At 46.0% G+C, this 17,611-nt stretch overlaps 1 protein-coding gene across 2 annotated transcripts in view; it reads right to left on the bottom strand.

Moving 5' to 3' along the window:
• The window catches only part of LOC119859250 (inositol 1,4,5-trisphosphate receptor interacting protein), a 29,608-nt gene that overhangs the window by 6,689 nt on the left and 5,308 nt on the right, over positions 1–17,611 (bottom strand). The window lies entirely within an intron of this gene.

Genomic DNA, 17,611 nt, shown 5'->3' with positions numbered 1-17,611 from the left:
ATTTTGGCACCTGCTGATCTATTACTGAACGATACATTGGAAAACATCCCTGCCAGGTCTGAACAAACATCAACACTTCTCCCTCAGAGCTGCAGTGCCAGTCAACCGGCTCTATCCTGAAGGGTCTGGGGCATGCTGTTCTACTGCCAAATGAGTACCATTCTGTTTACATGCAGTGTTGTGCCAGCAACAGCCGCCACATGACACCCCCTTCACCCAGTCTTGGCTGGGGCGACAGCTTCATAATGTTTTGTTTCAGAGTAGCAGCCGTGTTAGTCTGTATTCGCAAAAAGAAAAGGAGTACTTGTGGCACCTTAGAGACTAACAAATTTATTAGAGCATAAGCTTTCGTGAGCTACAGCTCACTTCATCGGATGCATTCCGATGAAGTGAGCTGTAGCTCACGAAAGCTTATGCTCTAATAAATTTGTTAGTCTCTAAGGTGCCACAAGTACTCCTTTTCTTTTTGATAATGTTTTGTGTGGCTTTATTTGTAGCGGCTACCATAATGCATTGGGTTTGCAAACAAATGAGTGTTTAGCGCCCCAGGGGTTACTGGGAGCTGATGAATTAATGCACCAAGACTTGATATTAAAGAAATTAACTCCCAGCTTTGCTGGGCACAATCCTATTGCCTGGGCATCTACCCAACACTGAGTGAAACTCCCAGAGTCCTAGCCAGCATGAACTAGTAGGAGTTCTTTGGGTATTTAGGGGTAGCATTTCCTTTGATTGGCGATTGATTTCCCTCTTCTCTCCATGTTGCTGGGAAGTCACTAGCTCTAAAGGTCTCCTCGTTTGCCAAGTATTACGCCTGGGCCTTAACACAACAGGGAATCCAAGGGGACTAGAGAAGAGTACGGTGTTTTTTAATTTCTGGTGGAACATTTGGATGCAACAGACCCATGGTATGTGTGGACGTGCGAGACACAGGAGGTGTGCATCTGGGCAAAAGAAGGGACTCTGCTATGAGAATAAAAGTACATTAACACAATACAATGAAAGCCAGCCAGAACCAAAGTAAATACTTCATAACTAACTAATATATAACTATTGGGGTGGGGTGGATCCTAAGTAGGTATTATAGTGAGCCCATTTCTGTAGCTTCTGGGCAATAATGGTAGCATGTTACATGGTCTGAGAGGCTGTCTTGTCTGTAGTACAAATTCACAAGCTGACAATCTTCATGATTTTCTCAGGTCATATTGTAACAAATCCATGCCACCTAGGAATTCATGATTATGGGGCTGTGCTGCCCCCACTTTCTACTCAGTGCTTTATGACAGCAGAGAGACTAGAACTCCAATCCTCCTGCTCCAGAAACACAGGCCAACATTTGAACAGAAGGAGACTCACCATTAGGTTAGCAGTATGAGGCATATGACACACAGCTGAGCACTTCCACCAGTAGGGAATAGACATTCATAGACATACCAGCCAGTTCATTACAGCACAACAAGTCATGAGACAATATAGTGTCACCATAAAAGGTAACCCCTTGCCCTTCCACATGAGGACATTATACATATTAAGAGGATACCATCTTTTACTATGAAGGTACTGTTCCAATATTGTCAGCTGTCAGGCTACTGTATCCTGGCTCCCACTGAGACCACCATTATTTTTGGCATCATGACATGTGGAACTAGGTGCTATATTGGGGGTTAGTGCACACTACCCTTACCCCTCTCAAGACCATATATTGCCTTAACAGAAAAGTCACTGAAAATGTGTTCAGTGGTTTCTTGTTCTACTTTCCATTCATATATTTCCCCAGTGCACCACATAATTAGTGACTAACTTAGACTGTAAGCACCTTGCCTCGGTGTATTTCCAGAGCATCAGTGTGGTGGAAATAACAATGGATGATATATATTTATCCATAAGTGGCAGCCTCTGCTCAAGAGAGGGCTGGGACAGGAATAGCAAGGGAGGGGAGAGCAAATCAGGATGGAGGGGCACTGGCAGAACTGCAGAAGGGAAGCTCACGCAATGCTCAAGACAATGCTAAGAGTCCCTCCCCTTCACAACCATTACATTCACTCCCAATGTTTTTCAGCCACCCCTCTCACTCCACACACATACAAATTTAATCTAGAGGAGTCTGGAAATCCCAATTGTTTCTAATTTTTTGCATCTACCATGAACTCATCATTTTGTAACACAGTGGCAAGTCCGGGAGGCGCAGTTACACGAGACTCATGCCCTGGTGCGGTTTAAAAATAAGCTGGGTCACTCCCCCCGTGTCTCAAACGCTTTTTATCAGTTTGCAAAGGAAAGGCAGGAAATGCTGCCGAGTTCCTTTCCTCGGCACTGTGCTTTTGCAGAACTGTGTGTACATTTAGAGATTAAAAACAAACAAAAAACATGACAGGGTGCCAGAGGCCATGCTTCTGCCCTCAGAAGTAGCCCCTGAGTAGGGGCTGGTCTACACTTAAGAGCTGTACCAGTGTATCTATGTGGGTTGGAAGAGTGATTTTTTTTTTTTTAAACCCGACATCGCTATACCAGTACAAGCCTAGTATAGATTCAGTTCTACCAGTATGGGTCGAGTTCTACCAGTATAAAACGTGCCTTACACCAGAAATAGCTATACCAGTGCAAAACACCTTTATACGTTATTCTGCATCCACACGAGCGGGGATTGTACTGCTTTACCTACATCAGCATAATGAAAAACAGGACAACTTTCTACTGCAGCGAGGGCTTAGTTGGGTTTCAGTCCCTCCAGACTGAGGTGGGCAGGGGACCAGCTCTGATACCGGCTACTAGGAACATTCCATTCCCAGATCTCATCCGATGCAGCTTCTGTGACAGAGAGAGGAGAGAGAAGATACACGGGGCTGGCCTGGTAGCACTGCCTTTTAAGTTGGCCCAGCCTGACTTCTCATGAAAGGACCCTGTTTTCAGTTGCTTATCCCTTTGCCAAGTGTTAACTGTTTGGGCTGAAATTTCCTGTAACGAGTGTTTGACCCAGGCTGTTTTATTTTTTGAGAGCGCGTTTCAGCCAAAACAGTTCAGCCATTGCTGAGAACGAGGCTAGGGAAAAATACCTTGTTTTGTCCATGTTAAAAAACAAAAAAACCCAACACTTCTGGTGACTTTTTTTTTTTTTAAACAGCTCTAAGTGCTTCCATTCTTTGTAGCAGGGACTTGACATTTAGCAAGGGGCAGCTTTGAGCCGGGGATGAGCCTTCTGCCAGCCCCATAAAAATCTACCAAATTTGGTCAAGTTACAAGCCTTTGGGGGCGGGGGGACACCCACCTCCCCTGGGAGTTTGCAGAGCAGAGGCTTCTTAGAGCTGAACAGCTAAAATGTCCACAAGTTTTGTCCGCACTGAGCATGCACAAGTCTCTTTCAGTTCCCAGTATGACCAGACCCTGCATGTGCCAGCCTCCCACAGTGACTGAGCGTGGTCCAGCCCCTCACAGTGCCTGCGGATGCCCAGACTGCTCATGCGCCATCTCTACAGAGCAACAGAGCACCCTCCAAACCAGGGCGACGGTGGGGAAAGCCAGACTTTCCCTGTAGTGGCTGCTCCAGGCCAGGGTGAAGCCAGGCACCAAAAGAGAGAGCAGGAGGAAACCTCTCTCCTGTGCGGTCAATGACATCTCCCCCCACTCCCAGGCAGTATGGGGGAAGCCATCTGATTTGAACACAGAGGGGAGAAGAGCTAGACTGGGGCTGGCGGAAGGAGTAGTTTGGGACAAGGAGTCTGGGATGGGAGGGGAACTGGAAAGGTGGAGGAGGGAGAATGGAAAGGCCGATCTGACAAGGAGCTAGAGTCTGAGCAGGATGGGCACTGGGTGAGCAAAAAGCCTGCAACAAGGAGCCCAGGCGGGAGGCAGGACAAGGGGGCAGGGGAAAGACTAGGACTGGGGCCCAATTGAGGTAAGAGATTGGACGAGGAGCCGCCGAGGGGTGAACTTGTGGGAGACTGATGAGAAGCAGAGACTGGCATGAGGAAGGCGAGGAGAATGGGGCTGGGCAAGGGAAATGACAGGGGCAGGTTGGAGGGGCAGGGCAGAAGAGGTCAAGGTTGGGGGTGGGGGATGGAAGAGGCAGAATGGAACCCAGGAATCCTGAGTCTCACTGCTCCTCTACTCTCTGCAGATATCTGTGAAGCCCACTGGCAAAGTGTGCGTCTCGCCCCCCTCTAGCGCTGGTCCACATAGAGCACGACAAGCTACCACTACAATAAATGAGACAGAGGTCTTCCAGACAACAGCCTCCTTCACTGTACAACCCCAGTTCATTCTCAGTCCAGAGAACTGAATGAGGCAGGGATCCTGTGGGGGAAAAGCCAGCGGGATATCATCTAATACAACACTGTATCACAATGCATACGCGCCAGGGGCACAGGAGGTGTCAAATTAAGATTACACTGACAACCTCAACTCTGGCATTTCCTAACTTTTGAGTGGTTGACTTTGCAACCATAATAATGTTCTTTTTATGTAGCTTTCTGTGGGTAATGTTGTGATACTTAGCTCTTGCACAAAGGCAGCCAAGTGTTTTGCTGCTTATTGGTCAATATTGGTCAGTATTCCCACTGTGCTGCCTTCAGCGCCCAAGGTGCTGCTTTGAAGGCTGCTGCATTTGTGGTAGTGGGTGAGCAAGATGGGCAGGGAACCTGGTTGCGGCAGTTGAGACCACCTACACAGAGCCCCATCTGCTTCCCCCATCCTCATCCCAGGCCTTCAGCCTGGCCCAGTCAGGTCCGGGCACCCCTCTGAAAACATCCCACACTTTGAAAGTCTCTGCTCTAAGAGATGTGCTGTAGCTCAAACAGGAATTAATTCAGCGAAGTTCTGTGGCTTTGTTATACAGGAGGTCAGACCAGGTGATCACAGTGATGCCTTGTGGCCTTAAAAATCTATGAATAAACCTAAGTATTAATGACACATTTGGAGGGCAGGGGAGGATGTAACCATTTGTCCATGGCCCTAGTGAGTGATTGGACCCACACAATCTAAGCTTTTATTAAAAAAAAAATACGTGGAAGTTCTAGCTCTTATGGGTTGCAAAGAAAAAAAATCTCTCTGTAGGTGATCTGAGTATTAACTACTTCAGTGCTGTCTTCCTGAGTCTACTATCATCTCCTTCCAGTGCCTCTGCTGCTGCTCATAGTTTGGCAAAGCTGCAGCAGAACAAGGTTAACAAGCTTGACCAGTGCCACTGCTGCCATTCAGAGCCCTGTGGGCAGCCATGAATTATCAAGACGCCACTCAGTCTCATGCTGCGGCTGAAGCACACTTGGAAGCATGCACTGGCGAAGATAACCCCCAAACCGCCACAAAATGAGACTCTACCTCAATATCAGAGACTTCTTTGTCCCCCAGCAGCCTTGGCAGTTCTGGAGGGGAGAGAAGAGACAGAGAATTCCTTCTCCTTTCTAACAGCTAGCACTTCAAACTTAGACTCTTATTGGCTAGAGGCTGATACAGAAGATAAAGATCCCACTCACACAATGCCCAGGGTCAATACCCTGGTAAACATGCCAGCATGTCCTCTTCCCAGCTGCTGGTGGCAGGGTAGTTGGGACTTCTTCCGAGGGTGTCACCATTGGGCTTTCCCGTTGGAACCTCCCCTCTTTTGTCTCTACCTCTGAGCTGGTAGATTTAAGTTCCCCACCTAGTAAATGCCTGGTACATTCTTCCAAGCTCTGAGTATCATTATCAGCCTGGAGTCAGCTTGCAGAACTAGGTCCCAAGTTCATGTCTCACAGAAGCCACTGCACATCAAAAGCGAGGTGAGACAAGCCTCAAGGTTCATCAAAAGACTCTCTCCATTTCATGAGGTGGGGCAGTGCCTTGGCAGGTCACGCTGGTGCTGTACTGTGCTCTGCGGGAGGGTGCGGCTGCTCTTTTGGCCTGGGATAGATTAGATGCAACTGCCAAAACCCAAATGCTTAAACACACTGAGAACTCTAATATTTATAAATGCACTCCCACCCTACCCGTGCTTGTCAGCCGGCGAAGTGTGTCAGTTATAACAAAGCAGCAGCACCTGTGAGATGCGTTCCGGTTTGCTTGAGGGTAGCTCCTAGCACAGACCTGGGGGGAGGGGATGTTTATCTAGTTTCTATCACTCAGGGCGATAAAACCTCCATCATTGAAAGTTCTGCCAGTGCTGAAGTGAGAAGTGCCAAAATTGTACTGAGCAGTGGAGATCTGGGAGGACTTTCCACTCTGCTACTAGCCGGTACTTACACAGGAACATAGGCACTGCCATCTTGGATACTGCCAAAGCAGAGAATAAATAGGGCTGATCACGCTCTGAGGAACTCTTGGTTACACAGATGATAGTTTGTGCTGTTCTTGTGGCTCCTGGGAGCAAACTCTCCTGGGAAGTATGCTGTTCACCAGTCCTGTCGGCTACTAGCGCTCGACAGGACAGGGGTTACTACAGCTAATGCGTGTGCTCCGGTTTGCTTTTGCTCACATTATGTTCATTTAGTGCTGGAGAAAGGTGCTGGATTTCAGTTCCTAGTACAATCCTCCCCATCCTTTTCTTTATCCACAAAACAGGTACATCACGGGTGGTGGTAGGGGAGGGATTGGAAGGGCTCCATCTCCATGGCCCACTCAGTCTTTGGCTTCTCTAACAAGGCTGCCAATGAAGAAGGACCAGTTAGTGCCATCAGTCTGTGATGTGGACCTGTGCACTGGGAATTGGCCAGCTATCACCTGCCAGCTCTTTTCGCACAGATTGCCGAAGAGTCACCACTGAGTTATACTGGTGACCCAGAGAAGAGCTCTATATCCCACTGCCGGTGCCAGGCAGAGACATGGCTATACTTAAAACAAAATACTTTGGAAAGCCTCAAGTTAAGCCCTGCTGCATGGGACAACTTTCATGGTAGGTTAGTTTTAAGAGATCAGTCAACTCCGAGTCCATTTAACACAGAACCAATATTAAATTTGTATTACACCTGCTAAAATTAACATCACTACAACCATCAGAACTTCCACCCCGCTTCACTGAGAATATTAAATCTCACCCACTCTTTGCAGAATCCTGTCACCTCCATTTCACAGCTGGGGAAACAAACTACCAGAGAGATTAAGGGACTTGCCAGAGGGGACACAGCAGATCAGTAGCGCAGCCAGAAACAGACTCCAAGAGTGCTTGTTATCCAGTCCCTTGCTCAGTGCCTCCTTCCACGATGCACTGCCTCACGAAACATGAAGCTGAAGGCCTATGCCTGCCCTCAGATATTCACTTATGCATTTCTGCTGCTCAGTAGTCAGCTACTGCCCTGGTTCAGTAGTTCTGATTTTTAACGTCTCAAAAACAAACCCACCACAACCAAGCAAGAAAAGAAACACTAGTAGCTGGATCACTGTAGGGTCAAGATTTTCTTTTAAAAAATAGATACGTTATAAAAATCATCCCTGCCCTATCTATCCAGATCTTCGGTACTTATAAGGTTGCTGTTACTGTTGTATCTAAAGACTGTAAGAATAAATACACTGATTGCTTCACAATACCCTTGTAAGTTATCCCTATTGCACAGATGGGGAATTAGGAACAGAGAACCCAAGCGATTTACCCAAGGTCACAGAGACAGACTATGGCAGAGCAGGGAATTGAACTAGATTCTCCTGAGTGCTAGACTAATGCCCTAATCCCTAGACCATCTTTCTTGTCTCCAGGCCCACCCCTCTTACTCCAACACTCTATTTTTTCTCCCCTTACAGCATACTAAGAGGGAGAAAGGAGAGAAAAGACAACTCCTTCTCAACACTACTCCCTCTCCCCCATAAGAGGCCAGAATGTTGCCTTGGAAACTCCACCCCAGATTAAATGCTCAGCCATGGGATAACTTTGTCTGCCAAGGATACTTGCCTGGTAACAATTGTTTTGCCATTTGATTGCCAGCACTGTTGCCTTCAGGAGGTCTATGAACATCCTGCCTGCATAGACTCTCAGTGCCAAAGGGGTCAGTTGCACGGCCAGAGTTGGATGTCCTGCCCAGTGGCTTGGTGCAGACAGTTCGGAAGTGATGTTTTTCTCCCCCAGTAGCACAATCAGATATTTTCATGGAAATGTTGATGTTCATCCTGGATGCAGGACAAGGCAGCCCCTCCTTCCCCTAAAGGGACTGACTGACTCAGACCCTAATCCGGCTCTGCTGTTTGCTCTAATAGATCCAGGCAGCTCCAGGAAGTCACCCTTTCAAAAGGGAACAGTCCCAGTATTTCATCTATAGATGAAATACATTTTAGTAGCTTCCATTACAAGAATGACAGGTTTCAGAGTAGCAGCCATGTTAGTCAGTATTCGCAAAAAGAAAAGGAGGACTTGTGGCACCTTAGAGACTGAAGTGAGATGTAGCTCACGAAAGCTTATGCTCAAATAAATTTGTTAGTCTCTAAGGTGCCACAAGTACTCCTTTTCTCATTACAAGAATAAAACCCACAGAAGAGACAGCTGATTTATTTTGACTCAAGCAGAGAACAGCCACTCACTCAGGAGCATGTGGCCAAACCTCAGAGAATGGTGCTACTTGTTGGATTTTCGATCCAATACACTATCTCACCATCACATGTGCAATCTATTGAGATATTTCCAAGTCTCTGCTCACCATGGCATCTAGGCACCATTTGCACCAGCAAAAGTGCCACTATGCTCTCACTATGTATTAATTATTTGTACTGAGGTAGCTCCCAGGAGCCCTAGTCAAGGACCAAGACCGTATTATGCTAGGCACTGTACAGACACAGAACAAAAAGACACAATCCCTGCCCCAAAGAGTTTACAATCCAAGCATAAGACCAGAGACCACAGGTGGATAAAGACAAATGGGAGAGTACAAGGACAGTGTAATTAGTCAGTGTAATAGGCAGTGGTTTTAGTACACCAGTTGTCTAACCACTGTCGAGTCGCTGGTTTTTCAACGGCTAGCCTGCTCCGTTCTGGTTAGCAGGCCACAGAGACACATGTTGCAAGAAGCCTCAGTTCCGCTGAAAGCACTCAGGGTGATTTTTACAGCATTTCACTGAGCTGTCTGTCTCCGACCTCTATGCTACAAACACAGACTGTGGGGCAGGAAGTGCGTGTGCCGCTCCCACCCATCCCAACAAAGTATTCGGTTGTTGTAGAGTCACTGCCAGAGAACATCTTGGCTGCGCGTTTTAAGTCACATGCATTCGTGCTGTTGATCTAGAACAACTGGAACTTTTACAATTAGGCCAAAAACGTTTGACCCACTGGCCTGGACAGCTCCCCCATTTAGCTCACTGAATTGGACAGAAGCGATCACAACAGCCAGTCAGTCACCCTCACCTCATGCAATCTTTCATCAGCACAGATGGTAGCAAGTTACAGCAACCCCCTGCTGTTGTACTGGCTGGCCCCGTAACAGTAGCTACAGGGAAAGAGCAATGCCATTGCACACATGCTCCCCGCCTCCCGCTTGATGTCTACATTGGGACCCATTAAGGAAATTTCTCCCCTGATCTCCCTCTTCTGCCCCACTCCACTCTGTCGGCAGCAACAGCGGATATCCCTGAAGCGTAGTCTCACGGCAGAGGAAGGGAAGCAAAGCCTGCATTAGGAATACAGAGAGGGGCCAATTGCCAAAAACTTCCACACAGAATCTCTCCCCGCTCCCGCAATACTTAACAAGGAAAAAAAAAAAAGTCAAACCTATCATAAAGCTAAACAAGTTGTTAACTGTTACGCCAGCTCTCCCAGCATTCAGAACTTTCCCACCCACTTCTATGGGTACTGGCAATATGGCAGATTTAGAGCTCCTATTTCTTCCATCTCTGACACCATCTCCTATTTTTATACTAGCTAGAAGTAGGAGGATCCTACATTGACTATGGATTTCAAAGGTGGTGATGTGAACCTCTCCATTAAGGGCCTGGTCCAAAGCCTAGTGAAGCCACTGGAAAGATGCCCATTGTCATCACAGCTGTTTGGATCAGAGCCCACAGGTAGGGACTGAGAACTACACTGATCCAAGACCTTCTGCATCATACTGAGTCCTGAAACAGGACAAGATAAAACACTTAAAATTATTGCAGAGCCCTGATCTAAGGGTCCAATACCTTGCTAATAAACAGTGCTCAAAATGAAGGCTAGCTCCTGGGAGCGAACTCTCCTGGGAAGCATGCCGTTCACCAGTCCTGTCGGCTACTAGCGCTCGATAGAACAGGGATTACTACAGCTAATGCGTGTGCTCCGGTGGTTTGTGAAATATGGAACCTTTTAAAAGGTCACATTATCTCAATAACCATTTGCAGTTGTTTCTCCACAATACTTTGAATTCCAACTTACATTGACCATTGTAGCAAGAACCATTACAACAGGAAACCAATGCTTTATATTGAAAGGAGAACTGGAATCCCAGCTTACAAAATGGTATAAAAAAATTATACACCTGCTAAAATAACTAGTTGGAATCTGTTTGTTAGAGTCCTGCTGCAGCTGACATGAAGGGGAAAGCAAGCTAGTAAATAGGAGAAATGAGATTTTAAGATCTGATGAGCTAATTTCCTCTCTCACGGATTACAATCCAGTGTAACTGCACTGACTTCAGTGGAGTTGCTTCCCAGTAGAAGTGCATGTGTAGAATCAGGCCCTGATATCATATTGCCTTGTGCCCTGTTAACCTCTTGGAGGAACAGTGCAAAGGCTTTCAGGAGCAGTAATTTTTTCCAAACACTCATTCTGGATCAGCAATCATAAACCCAGAAAACAGACAAATATGTTGGCTAAAGAATACATTCTGCTAAACTGTGGTTTTAAATTAGCTTAATCAGTAAGAGTGAGAAGATAAAATAAGCAAGCTTGCAAGTAAACAAGATAACCCTTCCCCACACAATTTCATGCAGCTTCTCCTGCACCCGGAGCCAGCACCTCCTAGTCAATTTCACATGGTGGAGTGGCACAGGGGCACACCTATTGCAAAAGGTGCAAGGAGTTATCTGGAAAACTTGGGCAATTTCCTCCTTAGCATTCCTACCACCACAAATCCTTTCACTTTCCCCTTCCCTGAGTGTTTCATAAAATAAATGTTGGAAAAGGAAGCTCTACAAAGAATTGTTAGCAGGAGAGAAGAGATGTGACATGCATTGCCATGGTGAAAGCACTGAATACAAGGGCGTGCTAGCATTTGGGTTATTAGGCCACGTGTTTCTTGTTAGGGACATGTCTGTGGTGAACATGAACGCTCACTTCCTTTATAAATATGAGTGCATGAAAGGAGGGCTTTGTTCAGAAGCCCAAGAACACGCCCCTGCTGTAGTTTAAAGGCTAATTTACAGCGCCATGGGAATGATGCATCACTACTTCAGGGTCCCCGTTAGTGGGCCCAAAATCCGCATTGCCAGGGTGGCCTCTGAGCTCGATTTAAGAGTACAGGGTAAAAGCTACCACTCCAGGTGGGAGACCGGAGTTCAACAATTTCCAGGACTGGGAGTGCATGCAGGACTGAGACAGAAATCCACATTCCAGAGGTCTGTATGATTCCAATCAAGTCCCTAGTATTTTACATTTCCTCCAGTAGCTGCTTCTGAGTTAGACACCACAACCACCAACATCTGAGTGTCTGAAGCGGCAGCTTATTGATAAGAAGCTGGAATGCAGCTCAGCCAACCTCAGTAGAGAATGTCTTTAGAACTCTTAACTCCAGCATCAAATAGAAATCCGACGTTAGTGCTTTAACCATCAGGCTGCACGTACTAGACTCCCAGGTTAAAATCCTGGTAAAACCTTTAGTACCAAGCAGGTTTATTATGCAAGGGTCTTTTACAGAAGGCCTTAAAAGAGAGAGGGACAAATTTTCAGCTGATGTAAATACACATAAAATCACTGCCTTCTTACACCAGCTAAGATCAGCTGATTGATCCCATGTGCCCTAGATATATAGAGCCCACAGCTATTCATGCAAGGACCTAGGTCAAATTCTTCCCTTCCCACCCCAGTCTGTAACTCCAGAAGTGGCTGCATTTCAGTGATGCCTTGTGTTAGACAGATAAAATTTCAAAATGGCCAAAGTCTACTTTTGAATTTTTTTTATCCTTAATGTGTATGTGTGTATACACACACATCCCTCCATAGAAAAACCTATATTAAGAACATTAAGTTGCACAAGTTAACACTCAAGGCAAGCAATAATGCCAATTTAATATCGCCCAAGTACCCTTAATTCTGTCCCTCGGGTCGATAAATCACATTCTTTACATGTTAGTCTCTACGGTGCCACAAGTATGGCTTTTCTTTTTGTGGATACAGACTAACACGGCTGCTACTCTGAAACCATTCTTTACATGACCACTGTTTCTCAAGAGAGAACATTCAATTTTATCTACATTCCAACATATTCACACAGCATCTAGGTTCTATTTCCTTCTCATAATGGACCAGTGGGCCTTTACTAATTTACTTTTTACAATGGTAACTTCTTTACTCTCTATGGGCCAGTCTGTGAAACTTCATTCCCCACTGCTGAGCAGTCACTCACCTAAGCCATGGTCCCGATGAATCCAGTGGGACTACACAAGTGAGTAACTGCTCAGTGGGAGTCAGGGTTGGTCTGGCCCTATGGGATTTAATTTTCATTGCTTTGTCTGAAGCAATGCATCAAATATTTTTGACTAGAAGCACCACCATTCCTTGGTGCAATTCAGGGCAGGAGGTAGTTAACTACAGAGCTAGCTTACCTGAAAACGTAGGGCTCAACCACTCCCTGTTTCTGCTTGCGTGAAGGAACCCAGACCCTATTCTTGCAGGCTCAGGAAGGCTACACTTCATTTGCCTTTACAATGTGATCATCACAACCACATGGTCTAGAAAGTACATTTTAAAAGAGCTTAAATTCTGCAGAAACAGGTGTCTTTGGCTCTTGTTCTCCTGAAGGCAAGTGTTCCACGCACCAAAGGAGAGTGGATTTTTTCCAAGCTGTGCATGTGGCAATGCGGTACATAAAATGTTCTCTCACTGCATCTATTGAAAGATTTTTGCCCCAGGTAAAAATCTCATTGATATGAGTAATATGCTGGCTCAACCAGAAAAGTGACCTCCCAAAAGGGGTAATAATGAAAAACGGGAGAGCCCATTTAAGTGCAGGAAGTGGCTAGAGGCAAGAAAGCAAGTGCTCCAACTCTCACAGCTTTGATCTTGGCAGATGGAAAGAGTGTGCCCAGGAATGCTTTTGGAAAACTGCTTTGCTGGCATCAGAACAGCCATTTCAACCAAAGACCGGGAGGGGGGACCCCCTCTCACAAGACTGGATCCAAAAAATGACATGAGACAACATGGTACCAAGCAGCCAGCCAAGAATAATTCCAGACTGAGTGCCAAACATTAACAACCTCCCCTTTTCTGCACACACAAGCCAAGAGCATTTCCAAATTAAAGTCCTCTATAAAGTCATCTTGTTATTGCTTGTCCAGGTGGGTTTTGCTGATTCGGTTCATCTCCTGATGGTATTAGCACACAACTCAAGCATCCAGATTTTCGTTAAAAAAAAAAAAAAAAAGGCATCATCATTACCAAAAAAAGAAAAGGAGTGCTTGTGGCACCTTAGAGACTAACAAATTTATTAGAGCATAAGCTTTCGTGAGCTACAGCTCACTTCATCGGATGCATTTGGTGGAAAAAACAGAGGGGAGATTGTTCTCTGTATGTGTATATCAATCTCCCCTCTGTTTTTTCCACCAAATGCATCCGATGAAGTGAGCTGTAGCTCACGAAAGCTTATGCTCTAATAAATTTTTTAGTCTCTAAGGTGCCACAAGCACTCCTTTTCTTTTTGCGAATACAGACTAACATGGCTGCTACTCTGAAACCTGTCATTACCAAAAAAGCAACCCATGTTTTTCCTACAGCCTTGCTCATTAGTATTTTAAAGGCGATTTACTTACTGTCAAGCGTGCCAGCTCCAAAGTGAAAGCTCTTCTAGTATGTCCCTGTGGAAGCGGCATTTTCTATTTCCAGATCACCTCTGGAAACAGGTACTTTGCCTGCTAAAGATCTCAAGGTGCTTTACACACATTCATTAAGGTTCATATTATTACCTCTGTGCTGTAGAGAAGAAACATTTGTCCGTCCACCCCCGCCCCTCGCTGCCTCCAGAAATGCAGCTAGCTTTGGCATGGAATTCTGCATAACATAAGAATGACCCTACTGGGTCAGTCCAAAGGTCCATCTAGCCCAGTATTCTGTCTTCCGACAGTGGCCGATGCCAGGTGCCCCAGAGGGAATGAACAGAACAGGGAATCATCAAGTGATCCATCCTCTGTAGCTCATTCCCAGCTTCTGGCAAACGGAGGCTAGGACACCATTCCTGCCCATTCTCGCTAATAGCCATTGATGGACCTATCCTCCATGAATTTATCTAGTTCTTTTTTGAACCCTCCGTTGGTCTTGGCCTTCACAACATCCTCTAGCAAGGAGTTCCACAGGTTGACTGTGATTTGTGTGAAGAAATACTTCCTTTTATTTGTTTTAAACCTGCTGCCTTTTAATTTCATTTGGTGACCCCTAGTCCTCGTGTTATGAGAAGTAGTAAACAACACTTCCTTGTTTACTTTCTCCACACCAGTCATGATTTTATAGACCTCAATCATATCTTCCCTTAGCCATCTCTTTTCCAAGCTGAAAACAAAGAGAACTGAAGAAGAAGAACCGCAAGTTAAGAGGGGGAAGTTAGTTAGGTGCAATGCTATTACCATAGATGGAAATTAGTCAGGGCACAGATTGTTACGAAGAGTCATGCAGTGAACAATCCACAGGCCCAGAGCCACAGTGGTATTCAATGGAAGTTAGGAAATACCATTGTGGCTCTGGACCGATAGTGACCAGTTATAATCAGCTTTTAAATCCCAGCCCCTTTGACTGGCCACCCAAATCCGATCACAGGTTTGTTGCAGTCACAAACACACATGCAGGTGAGGAAATTCCTCGGCAGACTCCTTTCTCATTGAACATCCCCCACTTTTAAAGAAGTTTAATGCTTATGAATAGAGCCAAATTAGTACCCAGAGAGACAGAAGGTCTAAGAGGGGTGGATGATTTTATGCCATTGCCAGTGCATGCTAGTTGTTTCACCAAAGGCACCTACCTGTCCTAAAGAGTTTACACGAGCTAGAAAAGCTTAGTCGGGGGGATTGGTTGATTTCAGCAAGTAGCAGGAGAAAAGGGAGGGAAGGAGGTAGAGAACAGAGAGGTAAGAGGAGCTGAAAGCATGAATGGATACTGAGTAACAACGCAGGAAATATCCACCATGATCTTTTATAGGGAGGAAGAGAGTGATGCTCTGGCTGGACTTTTTTGACATCAGAGACTTAGGAAGTTACACTTCAGAGAAATTATGTAGACAAGTGACTGGCCACGTCCATTAGTTAAATAGGGGTCATTCAAACAGTGCTCAGCTGTTCCATTGCATGCCAGGCACTGGGGGAGGGGGAGGCAGTGGCATAGCTATTTCTCAAAACCAGATAATAAGCACTGTGCTCGGGCTAGGAAGTCTTGAGATCCAAAGCCTAAGTAAGTCAACGGGAGCCCTCCTATGGGCCTTAGATCAGGCCCTTCAAGGGCTAAAGATTCTAAGATACAGGACCTGGACCTGAGACTGGAGAGAGTCCTAATGGGAGCAGGAAAGAATCCACTGATTGTTCTTCACATGGGAACAAATGACACAGCTAGATTCTCACTGGAACACATCCAGGAAGACTATGCCAGACTAGAGAAGATGCTTTAGGAAATGGAGGCTCAGGTGATCTTCAGTGGGATTCTACCTGTCCCTGGAGGAGGAGAATGAAGGCAAAACAAGATTATGATAATCAATAGATGGCTCAGGCAGTGGTGCTATAAAGCTGGCTTTTGGGGAGGAAGGGAATGCTCAGTGGTTTGAACATTACCTTGCTAAACCCAGGGTTGTGAGTTCAATCCTTGAAGGGGCCATTTAGGGATCGGGGGCAAAAACTGGGGATTGGTCCTGCTTTGAGCAGGGGGTTGGACTAAATGACCTCCTGAGGTCCCTTCCAACCCTGATATTCTATGATTCTATGAAGTGACAACTGAAGGTGCATGGCACGCAAGAATCAGGCGTCACATCTATAAGGGCTGGATTGTCACAGCAATGAGCCCACAGACCCCTGGCAACAGGCAAAGGCTTGTAAAATCGACTCTTTGAAGCCTGGTGTGCTCTGGCCTCTTAAGAACAATTTGGGGCAAGCTGTAGGTGCACAAATCCCCTCTCCACCCAATGGCTTATTTGGGGATCAGCCTCTGCTCTCCATGTGTCCCTTTGAAGAGTAAAGCCAGGAGATTGCTGCCAAGCAGTCATACTTTCCAGTTTAGCTTTTAATTGCTCGGTAGGGCAGGAAGGTGACTATTCCAGTTTACAGAGTAGCAGCCGTGTTAGTCTGTATCTGCAAAAAGAAAAGGAGGACTTGTGGCACCTTAGAGACTAACAAATTTATTTGAGCATAAGCTTTTGTGAGCTACAGCTCACTTTATCGGATGCATGCAGTGGAAAATACAGTGGGGAGATTTATATACACAGAGAACATGAAACAATGGGTGTTACCATACACCCTGTAACAAGAGTGATCAGGTAAGGTGAGCTATTACCAGCAGGAGAGCTGGGGGGGAAAAAACCTTTTGTAGTGATAATGAAGGTGGGCCATTTCCAGCAGTTGACAAGAACCTGTGAGGAACAGTGCGGGGAGGGAAGGAATAAACATGGGGAAATAGTTTTACTTTTGTAATGACCCATCCACTCCCAGTCTTTATTCAAGCCTAAGTTAATTGTATCCAGTTTGCAAATTAATTCCAATTCAGCCGTCTCTCGTTGGAGTCTGTTTTTGAAGTTTTTTTTGTTGAAGAATGACCAAAGAGATTGAAGTGTTCTCCAACTGGTTTTTGAATTTTTTCATTCTTGACGTCCGATTCTAGTTTAGGGAGCTGTAGGGAGGGAGAGCGCCCTGGGTATAGTGTGGGTGGGGATGCTGCTGCTGTGCCCAACGCCAGAGGTGCCAGCTCAGCTGTGTAAGCAAATCTTTCTGCCCACTCATTCCTCCAGCGGAGGAAGCAGGATGGGAGGCAGGTAGCCAAGAATAGGGCAACATGCAGAGCGAGAGCCGGCACAGATGTACAGCTGGGAGAGCTATTTATTTTTTGATGCAGACATTTTAGCATTCCGGGCGCAACACTAAATTAGCTAAGCCACTGCCAGATGAACTAGAAAAGGTTTGCAAACACAAACCTGCCCTGAAATCACCCTCTTGAGGCAAAGGATTCAGCAAAGCAAATGGCTTTTAAACAGCCTCCTGAAGGCCAATGGACACACAGGCTCTGTTGGACCAAGAGGGGAAGCAAGTGCCAGAGGCGAAGGCTCTCGCCTGAGAGCACCCAGCCAACAGACATTCAAGTCGAGGGACCGTAAGAGCGCATTTGTTGATCTCTAGTGCTGTATTGGTGCCTAAGAAGAGTTGTGACCCAAAGCAGGGAAAGCTGTATGATTTAAAGGGGACACATGGAGAGCAGAATGCTGGAATAATAAAGGCAAGAGGCTGCCCCCCAGATAAGCCATTTTAAGGGGTGTGTTTTTGTGCACGAGCAGCTTGCCCCAAATTACTCCTCCTTATG

The sequence above is a fragment of the Dermochelys coriacea genome, chromosome 7 (assembly GCF_009764565.3).
Source record: "Dermochelys coriacea isolate rDerCor1 chromosome 7, rDerCor1.pri.v4, whole genome shotgun sequence".
NCBI lineage: Eukaryota > Metazoa > Chordata > Testudines > Dermochelyidae > Dermochelys > Dermochelys coriacea.
The sequence above is the reverse complement of the archived record's forward strand: the minus strand, read 5'-3'. Positions and strand labels throughout refer to the sequence as shown.